Genomic DNA, 24,808 nt, shown 5'->3' with positions numbered 1-24,808 from the left:
GTCATGTTTCTTCCGAAGACTGTTAGAACTAATCTTGTTATTAGTGCTAGATTTAGATTTTGAGTCATGCATGTAGTCGTGTTCATCTACTAGGTTGCGGCCGTGTACTCACATAAAGATGAGATAATGTGTGCGCATGCAAGCTAGTAGTGGGTCAGCTTAATGAGTTAGTTAGCTGGACGTGAGCTTGTTAGCTAGCTTGGGGCGTGTGTTTGCATGTTTGCCTAGTCTTGTGCCTGGAGTGATTCTAGGAGTGGGAGTGAGGGTCATGTATTAGTGGTTAGTGGAGTATGCGTGAGTGCCATAGGAGCCGGGCAGGTTGTTGCCCTGGCAGTGCGTGTGTGAGTCTTGTGTACTGCCTATTTACGTTGACAAATGAATGAGAAAAGGTAGTGAAGGCAGTAACAAAATGTAGCGAATATGTTCACCAAGGAGAAGAGCCCGTGGGCAAAGCTTTGTGCTCCTTCTTGGTAGATGTGTGTGTGTGTGTTCCCCTGGTGTGTGTATGTGTCCTTGTGTTCATCAGTGTTCTTGACAGAAACTAAGAGAGAAGAGAGGGTTGTGTGAGATGAGGGAGAAGAAGAGCGGCGCCGCGAGGAGATGCGGCGCCAACAATTGGTATCAGAGCCTTGTCGATCCGAGGCGACGGTGGCGGCGCGGCGGACTCCATGTGAGGGGACGTTGGCGGTGCAAGGTGAACGCCCTTGGCGGCGCGATGCTGCTAGCGGCCGGTGCGTGTCTCCATCATCGTCGAGCTGCGTCACAAGCGATGGAGAGGGGTGTGCTGCCCGGTAAGTTGCGGCATCGGTGGCAAGGTGGTGATGGCCATGCGTGGAGGCCATTGCCATAAGGAGTTCCATGTCCGAGTCTTCGATAAGGTGCGTCATCGTCGACAACATGGAGGCGAGTCACCGGCGAGTTGTGTCACCGGTGATGAGCATGGAGGCAAGTCACCGGCGAGTTGTGTCACCGGTGGTGAGCATGGAGGCGAGTCACCGGCGAGTTGCGGCACCGGTGGCAAACATGCGGCAGCGAGCATGCCACGGCGGTGCGCTCGTGGTGAAGGCGCGGGAGGTGTGGCTCTCATCTAGGCCAATGACGATGGCGGCAATCGGCGTGACAAGATGGCATTGGCGGCCGTCTGTGTGATGCGTCGACGACGTCAACAACCATTGGCTTCAAGAGAGAAATAAGTTAACAAGATTAGGGAGGTGAATGTTAGAACTAATCTTGTTATTAGTGCTAGATTTAGATTTTGAGTCATGCATGTAGTCGTGTTCATCTACTAGGTTGCGGTCGTGTACTCACATAAAGATGAGATAATGTGTACGCATGCAAGCTAGTAGTGGGTCAGCTTAATGAGTTAGTTAGCTGGACGTGAGCTTGTTAGCTAGCTTGGGGCGTGTGTTTGCATGTTTGCCTAGTCTTGTGCCTGGAGTGATTCTAGAAGTGGGAGTGAGGGTCATGTATTAGTGGTTAGTGGAGTATGCGTGAGTGGCATAGGAGCCGGGCAGGTTGTTGCCCTGGCAGTGCGTGTGTGAGTCTTGTGTACTGCCTATTTAAGTTGACAAATGAATGAGAAAAGGTAGTGAAGGCAGTAACAAAATGTAGCGAATATGTTCACCAAGGAGAAGAGCCCGTGGGCAAAGCTTTGTGCTCCTTCTTGGTAGATGTGTGTGTGTGTGTTCCCCTGGTGTGTGTATGTGTCCTTGTGTTCATCAGTGTTCTTTACAGAAACTAAGAGAGAAGAGAGAGTTGTGTGAGATGAGGGAGAAGAAGAGCAGCGCCGCGAGGAGATGCGGCGCCAACAAAGACCTCGTGGTGGCACGCGAGAACTACCGGGCGAAAGCTCTGCGCTCTAGCGCCGCCGCCGACGACGCTCGTGGGCGCCGCTCTTTTCTTGAAGACATCGTCGTGGTGTTCCCCTCCGTGCCCGGGTTCCAGGTGGAAGCCTCTGTCCATTGTGGACTCGACAGCGGCGACGCGTGGCGCCGTCATCCTCTTGAGGGCGTTGTCGTGAAGCTTAGGTGTGTAGGGCGTAGCATGGCGTTGTACTCGGATCCTACTGTGCTATTTTTTCGGTAGCGTTGTCGCATGATTCGTTTATTCTGGGATCGGCTTTGTAAGAGGGCTACCTCACCATGTTGTATCGTTCGACCGTGTACTCTGTTAGGTTGTTGATTTATCTATAAAGCGGGACGAAAGCCAGTTTCAAGGAGGAGAAAAGGAAAAATGTTTGCAAATGCACGCTTAGTTAGGACCAGAAGATGCCATGCAGCAGGCAGGCATTGGCACCATGGCACGGCCCGTGATGCATGCCGTCGTTTTCGACGGCCGTCCGTCCGCCCGTCGTCCTCGAGCTGCTCTGCATGCATGCGGTGCATGGCTCCACATACATAACTAGTACAGACATGGCGGTGCATTGCATGCATTGAGAAACGAAAGAGAAACAGAGGGACATGGAGCTTATCTTGGCTTGGAAGGACCAGCTAGCTGGCGAGCTAGATGATGAAGAGGAGTACAAGCGGTAGATGCCATGGCTTCCCTCGGGAAACGCGACTGCCTGCGTGATCTAAGCCTATGGCCCCCAGAAAGACAAGCTCAGACCGGACCGGCCCATGCATGCAGTGATGCAGAGAGGAGAGATGGTGAGAGAGGCTACGCGTGCGCATCACCAGCCGTTTTTGGCCCCCACGAACGAAACAAAAAAGAAGCAGGGGAAAGGTCTGTGCATGCATGCCGACCCGTGACATATGTTGCACCCGGCCAAACATATGTGCATGCGTGCATGCATGTACGTAACGCCCACCGGGGACAAGCATTTCACACTTGAGAGTCGTGCATCACCTAGCTAGCTATCGAGGCCGCATCTTTGCTATGTGTTTCGATCACAACTTAGGGCATCCACAGCCAGGCGCCTCAAAGCCACCTCAAACGCCCGGGTGACAGTGGCGGAGGTTGGGCCGAAAACCTGAGGGGCAATGAGCTAGAGGGGCGACTGAATGGGCTTTGGCCTGATTTCGTTAGAAATTTAGGCCTAAGACTAAGGGATATGAAGGAACTTTCACATAGGCTCGGAGGGCCATTGCCTAGGTTAACCCCTGAGAAGCTCCGCCACTGCCGGGCGGGTCGCCCTGTCACTAGCCGGTCATGAAATTTCGACCCAGATTGGCGCCTCAAACTCTCGGGCTGACCAACATCACTCATATCCAGTCAAATATGAGGCGGATAAGGGGCGCACGGGCGCGTCCGCTACGTCGGACTGACGTCGGGGTCCCACGCGGAATCGCCCGGAAACCCGGCGGTCCGAAACTTATCTCCTCCATCGGACCGATGTCGCTGCGTGGCGCCGCTCCGGCGGGACACATAGTGCCTAGCTCGACTATTTAAGCCGACCGCCGGCACCAAAACCCTACCCCTCCACATTTTCCTCCGTCCGCCTCCACCACCACCACTAGTAGCCATGCCTCCACGCCACCAGATAAGGGGCTGCCATTTCTAACGGCGGAGCATTAGTTGCAGCTCCTTGAGCAGATCTGGGCATGGCGCGAAGCCCGGATCGCCGCGGGGCTACCTCCGGATGCAGTGGATCCGGAGGAGGAGGGGGAGGAGGAGGAGGAGGATTAGGAGGAGGAGGAGTAGCAGGGGGAGGAGGATGTGGGGGACACTGGGGACGCGGATCTGCAGGCGGAGCAGCGGGCCATCCTCGATTCCATCCGCTCGGAGTCAGATGCGGAGGCCAGACACCGTCGTCGGTAGGAGATGGAGCCGCGGGACGCCGCGAAAGAGGAGGAGATGCTCGCCTACATGGATGAGATCGAGCAGGAGGAGGATGATCTTGAGTCGTCCCACACGCTGTCCACCCGGCGCCCGGCACCGACGTCGCGGACATCTCCGACAACGAAGATTAGCTAGCTAGGGTAGTACTTAGTATGTAGCATGTAGGATTTCTTTTGCATGCTTTGTAAGGATCTAGGGGCTGAAATACGAGAGACTCGGATGCAAAGTAGCTATTTTGAGGCGTGACCAGTCACTGTCCACGGACGCGCCCGGTCGCATCGGCGAGCGTTTGAGGGGTCGGATTTGGCAAGTACGGCTGTAGATGCTCTGATCACATTAGATGGAATTTTTCTAAGGTGGGGCAAATTCTAAAGCATGAAATAAAAACTAAAGCAATCCGATAGCCACTATAAAGTAATTCAATTTTTTTGTCGTCAAATTTGTAATGCAAATAATATCAAGATAACTAGATTGTAATTTGTTAAACTATCATACAACGCAAATCCATTCATAAATTTATACCTTTCTATTTTCCTTTCCTTGTCCATCTTCTAGACTTTACCTTTCTCCTTCTTTACTGTGCCGGCCAGTGGCGGAGACAGGGGGACCAGCAGGGGCCTTGCCCCCCTCCCCCAACATCATTGCTAATAAGCATGAGAGCATGTGATTAATTCCTGCTAAAATGGTCTAGTTTGATGGGCTGGCCCTCACCAACAAAGCTAAAGAACATTTGGCCCCCATATTCATTTTTCCTGCGTCTTCGTTGCATGCCTACGGCCTGGATCCCGGTGCGGTGTGCACACACACTCGTGCTGGCTCTGCCCTCGTGCTTCAATGGTTCAGCGTCGTCCGCAACCACATGGTTCATTCTGCTGCTGTCAAGCGGCTGGCTCGACTCAACTTTTCGTGCGTGCACCGATGTTGTCGCCTCGCTGATCACCCCACGGGGAGCATCAGTTTATCGGCTAAGGGCCCAAATAATGTGACGCACGTGCGATAGATGGCCAGGCTATGAACTTTTTCTCTCTTTTGGTGCCCTCAGCATCAGTTATAGGCTCATCCACAAACTGACGCACCCCCTCTCCTTCCTAGGCTTGGCCCAGGGCGCCGATTATAGGCTTACCCACAAACCGACGCACACCCCCTCCCGTTCTAGGCTAGGCCAATTTATTTTTATTTTTATTTTTATATTTTTAAGCTTCAAACAGTAGTGCGTGAGTTGAGATCCAAACTCCAAACCTCTTGTTTTATTTTCAACCGCAGTAACCAACTGGGACAGATCACATGATGTGCGTACTTCTACTTCTTTCTCTTGGGCACTTATTCTTTTGGTTTTTTCTTGCACGGCTTTTGCTCGGTTTTTCTTTTTTTTTTCCTTTTCCTTTTTTTTTCACGAACTCTATTTTGAATTTATGAAATTTCTTAAAATTCATGAAATATTTTTTCAAATCCGCCAACTTTTCCCAAATTAGTGAAAATTTTCTAAACTTGTGAACTTTTTTAAAATTCATGAACTTTTCAAAATTTGAATTCAGGAACAATTTTTAAATTAAACATTTTTTCAAATTTATGAACTTTTTTCAATTTTGTCTACTTTTTTGAAAATCCATGCACTTTTTCTCAGATTCGTGAACCTTCTCCAAATTTCATGAACTTTTTTTATGTTGTGATTTTTTTTCTTTTCTGTGAAATTTTTTTCAAAAGTGGTTTTTTCCGTTTTTGTGAACCTTTTTCAAATTATGAATCTTTTCAAGTCATGAACTATTTTCATATTCATGAACTTTTTTTCAAATTCATGAACTTTTTCGGGTTCATGAATAGTTTTCTTTTTTTTGTATTCATGAACCTTTTTCAAGATTTTGAATTTTTCTTTAAATTCGTGATTTTTTTCCAATTTTTGAAGTTTTTTAAACTCACATTTTTTTAAAAATCGTGAATACATTTATATTTTTTACCATTTTATTCAAAACTAAGAAAGAAACATTTTCCCCTTTTTTAGTGCTATCCGTTTTATCCTGAAACAGTGAACTAGCAGCACGCAAGAATGAGCGAAATAACGAGACGAGGGAAAATACAAACAATCAACCCGAGAAAGGTGAGTGAGAGAGTGTGGCAAGTTAACGGTTCGACCCATGTCGTGGACGCCTTTGTGCCGTAGCACCAATTCAGCACTCAAGCCGTTCAGGAGGAGCTCTCATCACGAAGCAGCTAGCTAGCGATCGGATGATGCATATCTTTCCCTAATTAACAGCTCCTTATGTTTTTTCCCTAATAATAAAGCACGGATTGACTTTGTCGGGTTCACCGTCACAATACGCTTCTTCACGTGATTTTACGCTTTCAGTTTGAATTTAGACATATAGGCGAGGTGGTACTAATTAACAGCTCCTTATGTTTTTTCCTTAATATAAACCCGCAGTCCTATTTTATTGATCTATTTGGGCTAATGAAGTCAGCCCATTACATTCAGCCCACCACTCTTGTCCGTTCGTTCATAGCGTGTTCCTGCCGACTCGTGAATAGAATCATACGGACTCTGAGAACCAATCCAATCGCCATCGCCATAAAGATGAATTAATCCTCTCGATTTCCTCAGATCGCATCTCTAGAATCGAATCGGAACAAATCGATAAACCTAAAGATCTGTTGGGTGCAAGGCTGCCGACCCGAGGCACGCCGCCTCATGTACCATGGCGCCGGCCGGGAATCCGTATTGCTCACCGCCAACGATCTCGACGAGGGCCATGCGGAGCGACTGCTGCAGCTGGGCCTCACGTAGCATGGCGCCGGCAGGGAATCCATACTCGAGGTCGACCCAAGGTTCCTGCGAATTTTGAGGAGAGACGCGGTGATGCTTCTGCTGTTGGGCCTAGCGCAGCCAACCAAACCAGGGGAAAACGAAGGCCACTGTGTAGATCCTGGCGTGTTCAGTGCCGCTTCCGGATGTGCCGGCGTTCATGTTGCTGGCGCGGCGGTGGAACGACGAATACACCAGCCACAGAATTGCAGTCTGATGCGTATATAAATTTAATGGAAGGGCTTATCAAGAGACAGAAAGGACATACAAAAACAAATATGTGCAGGGCGAAAGGCAGTATAGAGAGCAGCAGAGTGGCACAGAGGTCCAAGGAAACTCGCGGCCAATTCATACCTTTAACTCCGCCAATCGGATCAAATTGCCGGCGCCGATTGGATCACATTGTCAGTGTCGGTGTCGCCGGAGTGAACGCCTCAGCGTCCTACTTGCCTGGTGCTTCCGCCTCTGCCAAACGGATCCTCAAGTGAGAAGCAGCCGACTGCTTGCATGTATCATTGACTTGATCTGAGGGGAACATGCCAAGCCGCAACTCTCAAGCAGGAACTGTCGTCCTCTCTTTGCGTGTGTAGTTGCACGGTCTGCTCTATCTCCTCTCTTACTCCTGTTCTATTTGACTGTTAGCATTGTTAATCTTCTCCAGGCTTTAGAAGAGTACATGCCAGCTAGAATTCGTGAAAGAAAGTTATTATCCAATCCTACAATGTTTTGCTTTGGTTTTCAGATGGTGTTTTTTGATTGATTCATCATGCGTGACGTTGCATGCAGTGATCTGAGAAATAAAGTCTGATTTATTTGTGCTAACGAGGACGACACAATGCTGAGGTAGGCTGGGTTACACCTATGTTTAGAGATAAGGCTGAGATAAATGTTCAGAGTATGTTCATGGTCTGATTGCATGAGCATCCATGCCGGTGGCGTATGCTTGGTATGAGGTGGTGTATGTGCTGCACCTGATGGCCGTGGCGTGCCTCCTCTAAGCTAACTCCTTACTTCTTTGGAGGTCATGCAGTGATGCTATGGGCACAGAGAATCTGAACGTTAGTAATTTAGTACTTAGCTCTTCAATTCTTCTTTGATTAAGAACATTGTTGATTTTCATGACTTAGTGTACTTCTAGGTGCTAATAAAATAAATCAACCATATTGGGCCATCTGCGATAGCTAAACGAACCATGTGAAAGTGGAATGCATTACATTTTCAGAGAAAATTTACAGTAGCACAATGTACGACATAAGGGGCATATAGACGATGTTAGGTTGAAAGAATTGTTAGCCTCAAGCTGTAAAACATGACTATAAGAGGATTATACGAACTATAAGATGGACATACGTGTACAAATGATATTGTGGAATTTATTTGAGAGCACAATGGGCACATGTTTGCGCAGATTACTGGTGTAAGCAACTTTGGAGAGCTTGATTTTGACTTGGTTCGATAATTAAGAGATGTAGAAAGTTAAATTTAATCTCTAGAAATTCTGATCGTAACTTTATTTATCATTTTGGGGGCACATTTTGTACTCTGCTCCATGTACAACAAATCACTGGATTCTCGAGACACAAAGAAAAAGAAATATCATATTGGTTTAAATTATTTTGTAACATTTTGGTTGAATTTATATGACTTTGCTCCTTAATTATTTACATTGATTTATGTACAACAATATGAGTGCTGCCTTCTAGAGGAGCATCAAGATCTAACACTATACACTTGCTCAAGAAGATCGAAAGCATCAACACCGAGGGAGAGATGGAGGGAGAGAGATAAGTATTATCCCCGTTGCAACGCACGGATTGACTTTGTCGGGTTCACCGTCACAATGCGCTTCTTCCCGTGAATTTACGCTTTCAGTTTATAAATAGATATATACGCGAGGTGGTACTTAATTGCTTACTCCCTAATTGTTGTCGGTCCGTCCGTCCGTTACGCGTTGTAGTTAGATCAACTTCAGTTTTTCCTCCCGTGACACCTCAGGACACTGGACGCATACCTCAGTTGGATTCTAACTCTGCATCTCTCCACGCCTTTCTAACTGCTCCCATAGATCGGCTCGGTAAAGAGAAGGGGGCGATCATGGATTGGACAAAAAAGTACACGAGGATTTCTTTAGGGTTTCACAGATCACGAGGAGTTCCGCAGCAGCGGATGCGAACGGGCGGCCCCTGCGACGGATTAGAGACGCGGTCGTAGACGTCACGAAGCTCGCTTGCCCCGTGTGTGCACGTAGGGTAGCTGGTCTTTCCTGGCCAGGTCGCCGAGGAGCATCGTGGTGAGAAGGCAGTGTAGGGTAACGCAGCAGAAAACAAAAAATTTCCGACCTACGCACCAGCTCAGGACCACTATGGAGACTGCATACATGGTTTGATCTTTTTCGTTACCGACTCATAGCGCAGCGGGAAGTAGAGTCGATGACGATCGGCGGTGCAGATCCCCGCAGCTAGGATTTACAACCTCCCAACCGCGAGGATGTATACCCTCATCTGCTCCTCAGACAACCCTCCGGTAGGCGGTCGAACAGCCCCCGGACGGTGTCGCGGACAGCCCTTCGGGAGGACCTTCGAAACTTGAACGGTCACTCGGACAGCCCTTCGGGAGGACCTTCGAAACTCGGACGGTCACATGGACAGCCCTTCGGGAGGCACTCACGAACTAAGACCGAAACTACGATCTCTCTACAGAGTTGCACACATACGGTGTCATCTATCCGGCAGGGCTTCGCCGTCCAGAACTAGTTCCTGCCGGAACCCAGACAGCCTTTCGGCTCTACGAAACTATTTCGCGGGGAGGGAGAGAGAAGCCAGATCATTGCATGGCACTTGTATGTGAGAAGGGATGATCCTTTAGGCAGCCCCCTCCACCCCTATTTATAGGCCAAGCCCAAGGGTGGCTTCTCCAAGAAGCCAAGGGGGGAAATACCAAAAAGGCCCTCAAGGTGGCTTCTCCAAGAAGCCAAGCAAAAAAGCACTTTCACTATTCATGACGACATTTTTTAGCGTCCGTTCGAACTGAAAATATTTATGTGGGCTCAGAACATTTCCAGTACCCACTAAAATAATTTTCAACGCGTTCCGAAACAATTTCGGTTTAGTGATTTTCATCTGCGAAAAGCAAATAAGAATGCGTTTTCACTATTCATGAAGACAATTTTTCGCGTCCACTAAATCCAAAAATATTTCTGTGGGTCTTAAAATAATTCCAGTACCCACTAAAATGATTTTGGATTCGTTCTGAAACAATTTCAGATTAGTGAATTTCATCTGCGAAAAACAGCCAAAGTGGTACCGGCAGCTCCGAAACATTTTCGGTTTTTATTTCTGAAAATTCCAAAAAGTTTCCAGAATGATTCTGGCACCCTCCAAGAATTATCAGGCATGTGCCAAAACCATTTTGACTTAATGGCATACCCCGAAACAACTTTTTCGGTTTCACCGAAACTCATCCGGTGACCTCTCTCTGCGGTACGATTCCGCTGTCCGAAACTTTTCGGTGTCCGAAACTTTTTTGGCGATTTTCTCTCAGACTCCCTGTCTAGTATTCAGCAGATAGATGACCCTTAAGCGTGTGACCCTATAGGTTCGGTGAAGTATAGACATGACCTGGAACCCCTTCCGATCAATGATCAACATCGGAGCCGTGGACACCCATATTGACCCCTATACCCACACGAATGAATATTCGAGTGAACCTCCAGTTGAGGTGAGCTATTCCTGTTGCTTCACGATATATCACAAACACCTGAGGTGAGATTTATTGCATCCCCGTGGGCCAACACTTTGTCCACTATGCAAGTTACCTCGTTACCAGTTTTGTTCTCTTTTCTCGTTTCGTGTTCCGGCATCCCCGTGATCAAATCACAAAGTGTCTGGCCAGACGATGATGGACACCGTAACACCGAGTGGGCCCGAGTATATCTCTCCATCGTCGGAGCAGCAAATCCCAATCTCGAGCTATCAAGTTACTTAACATACTTTCCCATGAACCCGTAAGCCGCCGTAATAGCCATCCAGTTACGGATGACGTTTAACAAACCCCAAAGTTCATGAAGCAAGCATGAAGAAACTCGATACTCTCATGGTCTAAGGAATTATGCAAACATTAACTATCTCTGTGTTATAAACCATTAACTTGTGACGAATGAATCTCTTAGCATAACATCAATCCGGGTCGATTCAACACAAATGTTCTCTTAACATTGTGCCCTCAAAATTGCTAGCATAGACATGCCCATGATCAGGAAAACAGAACCATCATGCAACACTTGAGCTAGTCTTAGAGGCCAGACTAGGAATACTTCTTACCGTTTATTATTCCACACGTGCATATGAGTCTTCCTCCGAGCCTCGTGGATATTGCAGACTCGAGAATCATTGCAGTTATAGCATGGAACATAAACATAATTATGAACTCGGAGATAAATAATATCATTTATTATTGCCTCTAGGGCATATCTCCTACAGACTCCCACTTGCACTAGAGTCAATAATCTAGCTTATGCTGATGCACTTCACACCTGTGGCACACCAGTGTAAATATGCTTCGCTTGTGGTATAGCCTGATGTCCAACGGATCTGACGACTTCAGTTCCGTGTGTATCTTTGCATGTCCTCGCGTTTTCACGTTTTCACGTTTTCACAAAATTCATATTTTGTGTGGACTTGGCTTTGTATGTATGTGAATCACAGGTCGAACCTGGATTCCTCAGACTGAGTTATGGAGCAACTACCTGCAGTAGTGTCCCATTGTCAAAAGCCATCTTGGAACTATACTAAGTTCATGAATGAACTATATGATTCAACATCTTCTTTGTCGCTTCTAAAGCGTCAACATACTTAGCCCTTGTTATAGAATTCGCCACAGTAAATAGTTTGAACAAATTCCAACTAACTGTGCCACCACATTGTGTGTTACACAAAACCCTTAATTTAAATCGAAAATCGCATGGAGAAAAGATGAAGACTGTATCGATGTAACATTTTACAACGAACTCTTCATGATCTCTGCTTGCGAGAAAACCATGTCATCAGTGCTTACTCTAGTACTCTGTGACATCTTTCACTGTTGTCCCATGATCAGTAATTTGATCACTTTGGTATCCATACTCGCAACACCTTGGGAGTATCAGACATATCTGGTTGTTTTACATACCATGGAATACATGATTAATCCAAACACAAAAGTGTGTGGAATCTGCATCATGTATTTTACTCATCAGTGTTTTGGGACACCGAGTCTTGCAAAAACTCTTTCCATGTGACTTTGGCAAGAATCACTCCTTGGCGTTTTAAATGCTAAAAGGTTTTAGCATCTTGTCAATATGTATTCATTGCTTAGCCCCATTAGGTAAATCTATCTCCATAGATCATCATGCCTAATATTGAGGCTATTTAGCCTAAGCACTTCATCGAAAAACTATTTTCAAATGAAGTCCTAATTTGTGTCAAGAAATTTATTTCCAATTACCAATGTGCCAAGCACATAAGGTTTTTAGAAATATTATTACGCTCCCACTTACTTTCTTGAATTACAAGCATCTTCGTTACCCATTGATGAAGTCAAAACCCCTTTGACCATTTCATCAAAACACGAAGATTCCAACTCCATTTTGCTCTCTTCTGTCCATTACTGGAACTCTGAAGTTTGCATACCTACTAGCATCCTCTGGATTGACAAATTACTTTGGACTGTATCATATACAAGTCCTAGCTTTCATTTCCATCAGATGGAAATCCTTCTATCATCCATGTTTCATATCTCACGATTGAAATATGTATTAATTGCTAGTTCAACCCGAACCGACTTTAAGCATCGCTATGATGAAAACAACCTCATCGTAGTCAACTCTTGAACTTGTTATTTCAACAAGTCGAGCTTTATGGATAAAACATTTTATCCGTATCAGTTTTAAGTTCCATAAATATTCGTTAGACTCTAAGTCTTCCGAAAGATGTATCAAGGTTTTAATCTTGAATCACTTATATGGAAACTAACTCGGGTTGTATTGGCATTTAGCCAATTCCGGAGTCAGGGCCCATCAACGCTTCCTTGTGTATCGTAGGTATAATGTTGTCTAACAACAATATCTCGTTTGCGCACCTGAGAGGTTTGCACGAGCCTTGCCTACGTGGTTCAGCTGCAAGTTCGACCGAAGTTCATACATTTTATTGTAGAGACTTCCGTATCAGTCGCAGTAGGAAACTCTGGAATTACTTCCAAGGTCTCTTTCCTTTGATCTGATGACGTAGATACTGTTTATCTCGTCGAGTTGCACTATTCTCCCACTCACCTTTTTGAAAGAACCATTCTCTTTAAAAGCACACCGTTTCGCGGCAAAACTATTTGCCTCGGTATAGTGAGGGAGGAATACCCAACATTTTGGTATAACCTACAAAGTAGCACTTGTCTGATTAGGAATAGGTTTGTAACCTTTTACACAAGCCCCATATTCCAAATGTTAAGAAAAGATATAACATGGTTGGGCGTACCATACCATGGCTTCATTTCAACAGACCCGATGTAGCTCTTTTCAGTGTAAAAGCCGCAGTCTCTAAAGCATCACTTTAAAAGGGATAATGGCAAATTTATTTATGTCATCTTTCACCTTACCATGTCATAAATGGTTTGATTACATCTCCACGGACTTTCCACTTGCAGCGGTGTTCCGGGAGGTGCAAGTTTATGAAACCCCTTTCACAACTCATCAGACATTCGCTAAACATGTAACTCAAATATTCCTTTGTGCAATCAAATTGCAGAAACATAATTTTCTTGTTACAATAACTTCTACTTCATTTTTGAGAACCTTTCGAATGATTTCAAAAGATCCAGACTTACGACTCATCAAGTAAATATCCATATATCTACTTGAGTCATTTCTGAAGATAAATAAATCCACCACTAACAACACTTATCGGACTACACACATCAAATGTATGATCGCTAATAAGTTTGTTGTTCGTTCCTTATGGCCTGTGAACGGTATTTTAGTCACTTCACTTTTCAGATGAAAGTTGCAAGTGTCAGATGATTCAAAATCAAAAAGACTTCAAAATCCATCAGAATGGAATTTTCCATGCGGGTTTCTCCAATGTGACCAAATGTAGTGCCACACTTGTGTGGTATTCTTTTAGTCTTGCGACATTTAGCGTCAGTGTTATGGATGTATCATATTACCATCAATATTCATAACATACATGCCATCTTGGATGGAAGTATGGCCCTTATGTTATTCATAATACTTAACAACAATTGTTGTTTTTATGAACAACTCTTTTGCAACAAACATTGTGCAATGGGCTAGAGTGTATGAAACTCTAAAATGAATTATGAAAGTAAACCCAGAGGTATTGTATTATTATCAATATTCATAACATACATCTCATTCATAATGAAAGTATGGCCCTTGTGTTATTCATAACATCGAACATAAAAAGTTCTCTTATGAACAACCTTCTTGCAAGATACCTTATGCAATGGGATAGAGTTTGTAAAACTCTAAATGAATTATGAAAATAAATACAGACGGCAATACACCGATGGAAGGTATAGTAACATTTACTATGTTCCCTGTGTATACCTTAACCTCATTTCTAGCTAGTCTTTCAGGCCATAGTAGTTCTTACATCGAGTTGCAACAGAATGCAATCGAGCGGGCATTTTTGTGATGAACTCACAATACCCAAGAATTAGTGATTAACATGTTTAACCATAATTCGCAAGAACTATATCTTTGACCAGCCTTCTATACATCAAAAACTTGTATGACATTCATACATGAGCTGGATATTCTAGTCTTCTTTCCTTTTGCCTTTATACTTCTAACAGTTTAACTTTTAGTATTTCTCCTACTCTCAGAAGAAGCACCCAACTTAAGAGTGGCATTAGCCCCGGACTTCCTAGGCGTGTAAGTCATACTAACACCCTTTGGACACTTCCTTTCTCTTTAAGTTGTTGTTTTATTCACCTTTCATTATATGACAGGCGTTCTTCTGGATCCCTTTCCCAACAGTCAAATGCATAGTAAACACTTTTACTAATACTTGCAAACAAACATTGCTTTGTTTGTATCTGAAAATAATTTTCAGTTCCATGAATATCATATAACTATCCCAACTTTCGAAGTTTGGGTTTCATGGAAGCAAACATATTCCACTTGACCGTAACAGAATTCTAGCTTTTGGATCGAAGGACGAGAGTCACATGATCCATAGCATTAGCAGGAGGATACGGAAAGCATGCGATAGGACAAAGTCCTTCTCGACACTTTTGAGGACAATCCTCATATTACGTTACCAATCGTAAAGTTTTAACCAGATATTTAACAGCTATTCAATTTTAATAGGGAAGGTGGAAATGCGAGCCATTATTCTACAACTATTATGCAAGAAACACTTAGACAGTGTTCATAATTAATTGCACTGAGAATTAAACATGTTAATTCAACAGTGCGCTCCCACTCAAATCAATATCTCTCACAATTAATTTTGAGTGATACAAGATCCAGACTTCAATTCATCGCCATAGAATCATCATCTCATAACGGGAATTTTAATCGGTAGGCCAACTTGCCGATCACATCTCTATGTGACTCTTGCTCATCTTTCGATGCGTGTGTTCCGAGCTCAGGACGATCCTGCCATGAACGTCAAGACAACCAAGTGATCTTGCTGCGAGGTCTGACCTCACCCGCCTCACACTTCTCTAATCGTTCGTACCCATGCATCCATGGCGCACCCCGAAAAGATAGGTGCCGTGACGGTGCTACACTTGGGAGAACACTAACTACTTGATATTTTAAGTGAGAGATCACCCTAATAAAAGCGACTACCGCGCAATCAAGAAGGGTGCATTATAAGGGATAAACATCTCAGGCAATTCATAATAGCATGATATGGTATAGCCCTTTCTGACGGAGAAGTATTTCATTTCTTCGTCTTCGGCATTCGCGTCGGTGTTCACCTTCGCGAAGATTGCCACCACCTTGTCGATGCACCAGATAATATTGCTATCTCTATAGCTAAGAAAATAATGCATTACAACAAGGTTGACACGCAGGTCATTAAAGTGCAATCATATGGCTCCAGCCATCATGCCGAATCATGACACGCAGGTCATGTTAATTAAATTACATCATATAGTCATCTCATACATAATCGAATTAGTATGAGCACTGCTATACCACATCACATGCACATCCTGCAAAACCAAGTTACACGCCTATAATCGGTTTATGCAAAATTTATTTTACGTGGCTTCTAAGGTTTTGACTTAAACCGCAGCTACCAACATTTTATCATCAAGTATGATTATTCAGGTTGCTAGATTAACATCTCGGGGTGTATGAAACACGGGATAATTAAATCCCGAGCCCCATACTAAACTTCGTCATACGCATGACCCCCGTGCAGATCATATCTGCAATGCCATTTCATCTGCGAATTTCATCTTTCTTTTGACTATGGGAGAACCCAAAGAACTGATAGCACTTCCATGATCAATCAGGATCACGGATTGCCAAAACTTTGTCAAATTCCATCATGTTGTGTCGAGATTTAGCAAACGCAAATTCTAGGGAAGCAACAAGAACGTCGGGTAACAGATTTCATCTGTCACCCGCATAAATAATTTTCAGCAATAGATCTCATCCACTCCAAAATTATATTATGCAATACCCATACATCTCTATGTATTCTAGATCGCAACCTGCATCTACGCATAGCACGGCTCATGATGCCACTATAGGGTAACGCAGCAGAAAACAAAAAATTTCCGACCTACGCACCAGCCCAGGACCACTATGGAGACTGCATACATGGTTTGATCTTTTTCGTTACCGACTCGTAGCGCAGCGGGAAGTAGAGTCGATGACGATCGGCGGTGCAGATCCCCGCAGCTAGGATTTACAACCTCCCAACCGCGAGGATGTATACCCTCATCTGCTCCTCAGACAGCCGTCCGGGAGGCGGTCGAACAGCCCCCCGGACGGTGTCGCGGACAGCCCTTCGGGAGGACCTTCGAAACTCGAACGGTCACTCGGACAGCCCTTCGGGAGGACCTTCGAAACTCGGACGGTCACATGGACAGCCCGTCGGGAGGCACTCACGAACTAAGACCGAAACTACGATCTCTCTACAGAGTTGCACACATACGGTGTCATCTATCCGGCAGGGCTTCGCCGTCTAGAACTAGTTCCTGTCGGAACCCAGACAGCCTTTCGGCTCTACGAAACTATTTCGCGGGGAGGGAGAGAGAAGCCAGATCATTGCATGGCACTTGTATGTGAGAAGGGATGATCCTTTAGGCAGCCCCCTCCACCCCTATTTATAGGCCAAGCCCAAGGGTGGCTTCTCCAAGAAGCCAAGGGGGGAAATACCAAAAAGGCCCTCAAGGTGGCTTCTCCAAGAAGCCAAGCAAAAAAGCACTTTCACTATTCATGACGACATTTTTCAGCGTCCGTTCGAACTGAAAATATTTATGTGGGCTCAGAACATTTCCAGTACCCACTAAAATAATTTTCAACGCGTTCCGAAACAATTTCGGTTTAGTGATTTTCATCTGCGAAAAGCAAATAAGAATGTGTTTTCACTATTCATGAAGACAATTTTTCGCGTCCACTAAATCCAAAAATATTTCTGTGGGTCTTAGAACAATTCCAGTACCCACTAAAATGATTTTGGATTCGTTTTGATACAATTTCAGATTAGTGAATTTCATCTGCGAGAAACAGCCAAAGTGGTACCGGCAGCTCCGAAACATTTTCGGTTTTTATTTCTGAAAATTCCAAAAAGTTTCCAGAATGATTCTGGCACCCTCCAAGAATTATCACGCATGTGCCAAAACCATTTTGACTTAATGGCATACCCCGAAACAACTTTTTCGGTTTCACCGAAACTCATCCGGTGACCTCTCTCTGCGGTACGATTCCGCTGTCCGAAACTTTTCGGTGTCCGAAACTTTTTCGGCGATTTTCTCTCAGACTCCCTGTCTAGTATTCAGCAGATAGATGACCCTTAAGCGTGTGACCCTATAGATTCGGTGAAGTATAGACATGACCTGGAACCCCTTCCGATCAATGATCAATATCGGAGCCGTGGACACCCATATTGACCCCTATACCCACACGAATGAATATTCGAGTGAACCTCCAGTTGAGGTGAGCTATTCCTGTTGCTTCACGATATATCACAAACACCTGAGGTGAGATTTATTGCATCCCCGTGGGCCAACACTTTGTCCACTATGCAAGTTACCTCGTTACCGGTTTTGTTCTCTTTTCTCGTTTCGTGTTCCGGCATCCCCGTGATCAAATCACAAAGTGTCTGGCCAGACGATGATGGACACCGTAACACCGAGTGGGCCCGAGTATATCTCTCCATCGTCGGTGGAGCAAATCCCAATCTCGAGCTATCAAGTTACTTAACATACTTTCCCATGAACCCGTAAGCCGCCGTAATAGCCATCCAGTTACGGATGACGTTTAACAAACCCCAAAGTTCATGAAGCAAGCATGAAGAAACTCGATACTCTCATGGTCTAAGGAATTATGCAAACATTAACTATCTCTGTGTTATAAACCATTAACTTGTGACGAATGAATCTCTTAGCATAACATCAATCCGGGTCGATTCAACACAAATGTTCTCTTAACATTGTGCCCTCAAAATTGCTGGCATAGACATGCCCATGATCAGGAAAACAGAACCATCATGCAACACTTGAGCTAGTCTTAGAGGCCAGACTAGGAATACTTCTTACCGTTTATTATTCCACACGTGCATATGAGTCTTCCTCCGAGCCTCGTGGATATTGCAGACTCGAGAATCATTGCAGTTATAGCATGGAACATAAACATAATTATAAACTCGGAGATAAATAATATCATTTATTATTGCCTCTAGGGCATATCTCTTACAGGCAGCAGCCAGCGCAAGCTCCTCGAGCCGCGGTGGGGACTACGAGGACGTCGACAACAAGGACTAGCCCCGGCTGGGTCTTGGTGCTATGGTGTCTCCCTCATCTACAGGGAGCGACAACGACGGCGCATGGCTGCTCTGATAGAGATGGACCTGTTCGACTGATAAAAGCGAACGCCGTGGTGTCAGTGATGACACGGCAACGGTCGGCCAGCACGCGTCGCCGCTCGCGCATATGAGCGATGGTGGCTCGCGGCACTCGGTAGAGCGACTTTCGCGGTGTTTCTTGCTGGCCGGCGTGGCCTGGGCACTTGGGCGGCAGAACGGCTCGTGGTGGCACGGCTGCACGATGGTGCATGCGACGCGGCCTTGGCCCATCGCAGTGGTGCCAAGAATGCGATGCTCGCGGCCAGGTAGGCCAAGGCGCGTGGGCTGTTCGAGAACACGGTTGCCGTTGGTGCATGGTGGTGACGGTCAGGAGCGGTGCAGCGACTCCTGCAGGCAGACGTGTGATGCTTGCGACAGCGCACGGGAGGCGGAGGCATGCGGGTGAGAGCCGGCGACGCGCATCAGATGGCAATGGCATTGAGGCTCGGCACCGGCACACCAGCGGCAGCCAGCAACGCAGCGAGCGGCTGCATCGGGCCGTGATGCGAAAACCAGCATTCCAGCAGTTGCCTGACAGCCTGAGCATGCACTGCTGCGGAGCCAAAGCACAGCGGCGAGTACAACCTGTTCGGGAACGGCTGCACGCTGGCTAACACTCGAGGCAGCTCCCAAACAGTAGTATTTCTACATATATTACACACGTATTCTATTTGTTTCTCTTCACATTTTTTTTAATTTCATCGTACATATAGCAATGTATATGCACAGTGCCAGTGCATCTGATACAATGCAAGTCCCTCCCATTGCATGTTGTATTTTTTATATGGATTACATAGTTCTGCAAGTGCACATATGCCAACAAAGCTAGCTTAGACTGGATTTAATTACTATTGTGCTCAAGCTACAGTATGAAGCTTTAATTAGCACTTAATTACTCTTCCTGCTATGCTTGCAGAGGTAGAGGGATCATGCCTCATATGCAGAGTTACGTACACTTAAGAATCAGGTGCAATTTCATCATATTTTTATTTACTTTCTACCGCTTCTTCTCCGTGTGCAAATTTAGTGTATATATGTAGAACAATGACATCTATGCTGATATGTGTATGCAACTCTCCTTATTTTGTTAGTTTCTACAAGGGTCTGTCACAATTTTGTTTTATTTGTCTGGGGTGATTTATTTCCCACTGCTTGTAATTTGTGGTAGAGAAATTGAGTGGGAGGCCCCACTGTGAGAGTTTGCAGTTTTGTGTGTTGATGTTGCTCGCCGTGGTGAATGAAAAGTCGGCCGTGTAGCCGCCTGTTGCGTAGTTGTGTGCCGATGTTGCTCGCGGTGGTGAATCGGAAGGCCGGCCGTGTAGCCGCCTGTTGCGTACCATGGTGGCAGTGGTCAACCCTGTGAGGAGGAAAGAGAAGAATGGCATGTAGATCAGTGGGTAGCAAGAGTTTCGCGTTGATCACGTGCCCCTCAAGCACAGGCACGTGAAGAAAGACGACAATAAGATTGATCATACGGTTGCGGCTAAAAGTGTAAGTGGTCAGGGGGAGGGGGATTGAGGAGAGATGGCATGTAACTGACCAAAGTAAATGGGAGGGAACCGCTGAGTGGGGGAGGGGGAGGGATGCATCGGTGATGGAAGATGGGACTGGTTGCTGAATTACTAGCTACGAGAGCAAATCGGCCAGTTGTGGTTCTTGAAAATTTGGGTTCGCTCCGTAGAAAAGCACGGGTTGAGTTTGTCGGGTTCACCGTCGCAGCCTTTTTTTGAAAAAGTCTCTTATGTTTTAGTTATTCAACCGGCAATCCATCGTTAATCTGGCACACTGAAGGAAAAAACGGTTCGATGAAAAAATACACAACAGGCCGAGCTATTCCCCCTCGCCGCCGCCACACCTCAGCCCCATCGCCGTCGCGGCCGCACCTCAGCCCGCTCGCCGCCTCCGCGGTCGCACCTCAGCCCGCTCGCCGCCTCCGCCGCAACCCAACCCCTCCTCCCCTCCAATGGATGCCGCCCCAACCACCTCATCCAATAGGAAGCCCCAGTTCGGCGGCCTCCGTTGCCGCCCTTCAGCGGCCACCTCGCCACCCCTCCAACGCCCACCACGTCCTTATCCAACGCCGCCCTTCAGCGCCCACCCATCCGCCTGCCCGCCCGGCAACGCCCGATTGAATCGTTGCTGCCAAGATCTGCCTCAATGTGGTTTGCATCATTGCGGCGACGGCATCGTCCATCTTCAGCTCCGGCAGGACTAGCACAATTCTCGCAGCTGGTATCCTCTACTCTCATCTCCCTACTATGAATCCTGACTGATTCTCTTCCTCCTCCCTGTGTCTTCCTCTCTGAATTTGGTACTAGGTATTAGTGCGCAGCAAGTAGTTAATCAGCCAGTGGTGAATCTAGGATAAGAATAGAGGGTGCGCTGAAATCATTAGTAATTGTGCTAAACTGGTACGAGTATGATTTATAGTCTGAATTGTTGCATGGCAAAACAGTACCATGTTCTCTGAATATTTTCAATCCTATCGCACTGGCATGTATATTCTGCATCTCTTGAAGATATTTGTGACATGTTGGCTGCCTTTTCCCCCCTTCTTTGCGGTTAAACGTTTCAGTCTTTAATCCCCTGGTTTTAGGCTATAATCCCCCGATTAGTACTGATATATGGAGTACTTATACAGAGTTGGGGCCGGGCACTAGATCTTGCACTCTGAAATTAATAATACATCTTCTGCAATACTCATAGTACTATGAGATTCTTAGTACTCTGATTAGTATTGATATATGCAGCAGTGATGCAAAATTGGGGGCCCCAGATCTTGTACTCTGATTAGTACTGAATTTTTAAAAGTTCATATACTCTGAAATTTTCATCGTACATCACGTAAAGTGCCCAAGGTGCTTGTGCGTACACTCTGCAAACACTGAACATACAAAGTGCACAAGGCTGATATATTTCCCTCCATTTCTGTATGAATTAATCCTAGATCGTTACAATAACATGCCAACCTTCTTTTCACTTCATGCCACTGTAAGGTTAGTTTGGTGCTGATGCTCCTTACGTCCATGTCATTGTAGATGGCTGTGGAAAGCTGGAAAATTTGCCTTTTCTATCAAGATGAGAATCAACAACATAAAGTTCTAGAAGGATTCATGGACAGAAAAGATATCTCCTTTTATGAGTTAGTCAAATTGATTGAAGAAGTTGGCTTCTCGCCGGCATATGGTTTCTTGTACTACAGGAAGAAATACCCTCGTGGCAGATGCTATTCTGACATTGCTTCTGACCATGAAATACTTTGTGTTCAGTCTTCCCCTGGAAGTTAGCATAGGAATACACAATGTTTCTTCAGAATGACAGAGCACCAAATCGAGGCAGCAGGCTGCCATCGAATTCCATGGAATAAAACTGACTTGTGGATGTGATTAATCACTTACCAAAGTACAAGTTCATTCTCTGATGAAAAAGGCCAGTGTTTGGGGCGCACTGCGTAGCAAGGATATGTTGTAGGCTATATAGCTCTTCTGTGGACTGTGAGAGGTTGGGGTTCTCATGCTTGCTTGGTCGGAACCTTTTCTTTTGAGTCGATTGATGAACGATGGGCATGAGGGCATCTCTGCACTAACTATGCTGTATGTGTACTCCACTACATACAGATAGCTCGCTCGTCGTATCTCGACAGAAGAAGAACAACTTTGATCGATGGAGATGGATTTCTTTCCTGTTGTTGCGATTGTATGTGCCTTGCCGACTAAACTATCTTCTTTCTTATTTACTGTCAGGTAACTCTTTCAAAGATAGCTCGCTCGTCGTATCTCGACAGAAGAAGAACAACTTTGATCGATGGAGATGGATTTCTTTCCTGTTGGTGCGATTGTATGTGCCTTGCCGACTAAACTATCTTCTTTCCTATTTACTGTCACATAGTTCTTTCAAGTCCATTTTCTCTAGCTACATGATGTTTTCTTTATCGGCTGTAATTTATTTGGCATTTGTGACAGCCAAATTGTCATGTCAAACGTGCTTTGAAGATTTTTTTATTGCAATTGACATGTATTTTATTTTCTAAATAACCTATTCTTGATGGAGTCTGATCTCCTTTTTGACATATTCCAAGAATAAGTTCTCATGTTCAATAATGCAATTCGGTAGATTATCTTGGATTATGGCATTGGGTTAATAGGATTTCATTGAACATGAATTTCGTTCTGCACAGGGATTCAAACTACAGTGCAATGATTTATTGAAAAATCTGCATCTTAGTGCTGCCCCATTTTCTGCGATTCAAATCTTCTTGGCTATGATAGATGGTTCAAAAACCATGTGAATCTTGGAACGGATCTGTTCTTCATATGTTATTATAGCCCGTGCATGAACTATTTTAAGACATGTTTACATTAAGGTCATATACATTGTTTTATAAGATGGTAAATTCAAAGAACTGTTTGAACCTTGGAAGTGACACTTATAATTTTTGCAGCAGGGAAGCTATTTGTGGTGTAATATGCAGCTAAAGGTATTCCAGCATGAGCTTCCATGCACAACATCAGTGCTTAAAGTAAAGGCTTCAGGACTTAAAAGTAAAGTACACCCATGGCTTAACTTAGTTTCCTTTTCTTATAGAAAACTTGATTCTCTTGTTACAGATAACTTGATTCTCTGCTCACAACCAACTGCAGCAAGAAATAATTTCACAGGTAGCCTTTTCCTTTCACTGCTTTGGCAACATTATTTTTTGAGAACTGACAACATTTTAACATGGTATCACCCGTTGCAACACACTGCAATTATGCAGCCACAGATCGTGCCAAAGCATAGCCAGCCTTGGTCCAAGGAGATAGAGAAGTACTGACAAGGTGGCTCGTTCGCAAGTTGGAGCCATCCATGAGCTCAGTGCTCTTGGTCGCTCACAGCAAAGAACTGCATGTTGGCTGGGATCTTGCCCATGTAATATCTTCAGTACTGTAATGGCAGATTGTACTTTTGATTACTTGAGCAATTTTTTTTTGCAATTTTTTTTGGTGTTTAGGCCATGCTTATTGGGCCAAGAGGCAGACCCCGTATAATGCTGACCCGCTAAGTGTGTTTACAGTTTGAGGAAAAATGGCTTTGCGGGCCGGCGCGGGGGCCGAATATCCATTTTTACAGGCCCGCTTTGCGCTGGCCGGCAAATCCTCTTTTACGGGTCCGCTTTGTGGGGTCTGCTCGGCCGCCGCCTGCGCCGGCCCGTAAATCAGTAATTTGCATTTCAATTTCGGGTATGAAAAAACATTTCTTCTTCCCAATACCAAAATGAGTATCCACCTTCCTACACACATGACCATCTCAATAAACTACCGAAATTGAACTGAATAGGTTGACAAAGCCGAATGAAAACAAGAACATACCCCGTCGTTTTCGTATTTGAAGAATACCCATCTGGGGTGTTGCGGCATTGCTAGATGTTAGCCACAACACCGTATGTGTGCAATTGTCGCACTATATGAGCCACATCGGCGAGCCGATGAGCTGCTGCGTGAGCGCTGAGCCCGGGCGACGGCCGGCCGAGTCCTTGCCGGCAAACCGACGACGGCGGCTAGAGGACGAACCACTACATGGCTACCTGCATGTGGCGTTGGGGCTTTGCCGAGGCTGTGCGGGGTGCTCTCCGACCAATCCATGGCTTGGCGCAGCCGCCGGTGGCCGAAAACGCCAAATCCAGCGGCCGCGACAAACAACCGCCGATCTGCAACTTTCCGACCGGTCGAGGAAGGAGGAAGTGGTGGAGGACAATCTCAGGCGTGTGGCGGCCCGCCGGCGTGATCCTGACGGCGGTATGGCCGGAATCGTAGGCGGCGGCCCGGCAACGGTGGGTGCGGAAAATCGCGGGCTGAAATATCCCCCCTCTCCCCCCCCCCCCCCCCCCGCCAACCGCTCCCGCTATATACAGGGAGCCGACGGGGCGAGGGGGAGAACCTGCATTTTCGCGGGTTGGGGTGGGAATTTTGCCGCGTCCTGCAAAAATATTTACGGGTCCGACGCGTTTGCGGGGTCTAATCGGACAGCTTTTTTCGCACGGACCCGTATTTTGACGGTTATTTTGCGGGTCGAGGCATTATACGGGGTCTGCTAGAGATGCTCTAAGGAGATATATGATTATATTTTCTCCCGTTGCAACGCACGGGCAATTTTTCTAGTACCCATATAAATTCTT

At 45.8% G+C, this 24,808-nt stretch overlaps 1 long non-coding RNA gene across 2 annotated transcripts; it reads left to right on the top strand.

Annotated features, from left to right (window-relative positions):
* Window positions 1-20,396: 20,396 nt before the first annotated feature.
* LOC123166662 (uncharacterized) lies at window positions 20,397-23,792 on the top strand. 2 transcript variants are annotated; one of them, XR_006483640.1, is made up of 5 exons: window positions 20,397-20,886; window positions 21,693-22,491; window positions 23,096-23,173; window positions 23,262-23,312; window positions 23,411-23,791. It is a non-coding gene; the product is annotated as an uncharacterized lncRNA (long non-coding RNA). The 2 variants fall into 2 exon arrangements; XR_006483641.1 differs by having other exon boundaries at window positions 20,416-20,886; window positions 22,398-22,491; window positions 23,411-23,792.
* Window positions 23,793-24,808: the final 1,016 nt, after the last annotated feature.

This window comes from Triticum aestivum, chromosome 7D (assembly GCF_018294505.1).
Source record: "Triticum aestivum cultivar Chinese Spring chromosome 7D, IWGSC CS RefSeq v2.1, whole genome shotgun sequence".
Classification (NCBI taxonomy): domain Eukaryota; kingdom Viridiplantae; phylum Streptophyta; class Magnoliopsida; order Poales; family Poaceae; genus Triticum; species Triticum aestivum.
Note: the sequence above shows the minus strand (reverse complement) of the source record. Positions and strands in the feature narration are given on the sequence as shown.